The 2,687-nt window shown below is 40.2% G+C and overlaps 1 protein-coding gene across 2 annotated transcripts in view; it reads left to right on the top strand.

Moving 5' to 3' along the window:
• The window catches only part of LOC107183916 (adhesion G protein-coupled receptor E2-like), a 6,329-nt gene that overhangs the window by 1,373 nt on the left and 2,269 nt on the right, over positions 1–2,687 (top strand). The window lies entirely within an intron of this gene.

Genomic DNA, 2,687 nt, shown 5'->3' with positions numbered 1-2,687 from the left:
AACAAAAACATATTTTAAAATAATTTTTTGAAAAAGAAGTGTAGTATACTCCTAGGAAGTTCTGTATATCTTTCACCTGTTCACTCATCTTCCACAAGCACTGGTTTCACAGTTGAATCTTCTATCCCCTCTCCCTTTCTCAGCAAATATTCGTACCATATACTCCACAGAGAAAATCTGAGTGATTGCAATGACTCTGTGAACTGCACCCTCTGAACACACATAAATTAGCAGGCACTTTTTCCACATCATTGCCATATCATTCACACCATTTCCCTTCTCTCTGAAGACAACTTTCACCTTCACTTTGAATCCCATCATTCTTGCCTTATCAATTCCTCTTACACTATTGTTCACACATTCTCTCTCCTCCCTCTTTGTCTTTCTCCCACCCTTCTCCCCTTCATTCTTCCCTCACCTCAAAAGCATTCTTCCCAATGTTGTAGCAACATGTTTGATTTTTTTCCATCTTACAAACATGTACCACTTGGCCTACCATTTTCTTCTAGTTACCAGCCAAGAGCTGATTTTTCTTTCTCTGTTTCATTGCCTTAAATTCATTCCCTCAAATTCATTCCCTCAATTCATATATTTTGGCTTATTTCCCCCATCATTCCACCAAAGCAAATATCTCTTAGGTTTACAATGATCTCTGAGCCCCTAAAATCCTTCCAGAAACTTTTTATACTAGTTATCACTCTTTCTAATGAAACACTCCATCCTTATCAATCTAGAATCTACTTAAATGCCCCTCCTCCATGTCTTTCTCCATTATATCTCCACCATTAGCTTTTCTCTCTTTGTTTCTGTTATAGCTTCAACCAATGGATTGAGTCCAGAACAATTTAAATTCTCATTAAATTCTTTCTTCCTAGGAGATAGAATTCATTCCTTAGGGTCAGTCACCATGTAGATGCAAATGATGGCCACATACGTTTCTCTAGCTCTGAGAACTAGAGGAGTATTTCCAGTTACTTGACATCTTTGATATTACCAAGGCACCTTAAACTCAGCCTTCCAATTTATGACTCACCATCTTCACCCTCATCCCAACCTTTTCCATGGTGTCTTTCTCTCTCCGACTGGCACTACATCCATTCCTTGTGCAAGTTTGAAACCTGAAGGTCATTCCACAGTTACCTTATTTCCCACTAAAACCTATCCATTATACAGCTTTATTGTTCTTTTCTTCTCAGTATGTGCCAGATGGCTCAGTCTCCATCACCCACTCCTGAGCCAGGCTGCCATCTTCATGTCTGAACCACTGCAATTCCCTTCTGACTGACTACCCCTTCCTACTCTCATCACCTTCCAATGCGTCTATACACAGAAGTCAGAGGGATCCTTTCAAAACACAAATGAAATCATGCCACTCCTGTGTTAAACCTGTTACATGTGCTTTCTCTTGCGTTCAGTTCTGAATAATTTCCTGAAGTACAGTATTTATAAACTTTTCTTGTTGAATTTTGGGGTGATATTGGTTTAAAAAACAGACAAGTTTCAAGTGTACAACCAATAAAACATCATCTGCACACTGCATCGTGTGCTCACCGCCCAAAGCAAAGTCTCTTTGCATCCATTTATCCCCCCCTTTGCCCACCTCTACCTCTTCCCATCCACCTTTTACTCTTGCTATCACCATACTTTTGCCCATGTTTATATGTCATATGTATATATTTTTGCTTAATCCCTTCACCTTTATTCACCCAGCTCCTCAAAACCCCTCCCATCTGACAGCTGTCAGTCTGTTCTATGTATCTATGCTTCTGTTTCTATTTTGCTAAATTATTTTGTTCATTAGATTCCACATATAAGTGAATTCATGTGGTATTTGTCTTTCTCTGACTGGCCTATTTCACTTTGCATAATGATTTTCAGGTCATTCATGCTGTGGTAAAGAATAAGATTTCCTTCTTTTTTATAGCCACATAGTATTCCATTGTGTAAATGTACCAACAGCTTTTTTATCCACTCATCTACTGATGGACACTTTGGCTGCTTCCAAATCTTGGCTATTGTAAATAATGCTGCAAGGAACATAGGGGTGCACATATTTTTTGAATTAGTGTTTTGGGTTTCTTTAGATATGTTCCCAGAAGTGGAATCTCTAAGTCATAAGGTAGTTCTATTTTTAATTTTTAAAAAAATTTTTTCTAATACTCACCCAAAGATATGCTTAGAGAGAAGGGAAAGGAGAGAGAGGTGTGAGGGCAAAACACCGATTAGCTGCCACTCGCACTCTCCCTAACTAGGGATAGAACCCACAACGCAGGTGCCCTAACTGGGAATCAAACCCACAACCTTTCAGTGTCTGGGACAATGCTTCAACCAACTAAGCCACACTTGGCCAGGGCCCATTTTTAATTTTTAACTCCTTACTGTATTCTATAGCAGCTGCACCATTTGTTCTTCATTTGCTCTGTGCTAAAGTGGGGAAAGGCCAATGGGCAGAGAGTATGTGCTGGTCCAATCCATCCCCTTTGTTCTCAGTGACCCCCAACTTGTGGCACCTTCCCATTAGTGCCCATTCTCAGGCATGACAAAACCCAGTCCCTCAGGCAGACCCTCACAATGTTAGAATGTTGGCAGTACAATTCAGTCATCTCCTGTGGCAAGATGGTGCCATGAATTTTCCTACTGGCTTTAATGCAGCTGGTGTCATACTCAATTGGGGTGCAGGAGCCTCC

This window comes from Myotis davidii, unplaced genomic scaffold (genome assembly GCF_000327345.1).
Source record: "Myotis davidii unplaced genomic scaffold, ASM32734v1 scaffold1863, whole genome shotgun sequence".
Lineage (NCBI taxonomy): Eukaryota > Metazoa > Chordata > Mammalia > Chiroptera > Vespertilionidae > Myotis > Myotis davidii.
Note: the sequence above shows the minus strand (reverse complement) of the source record. Positions and strands in the feature narration are given on the sequence as shown.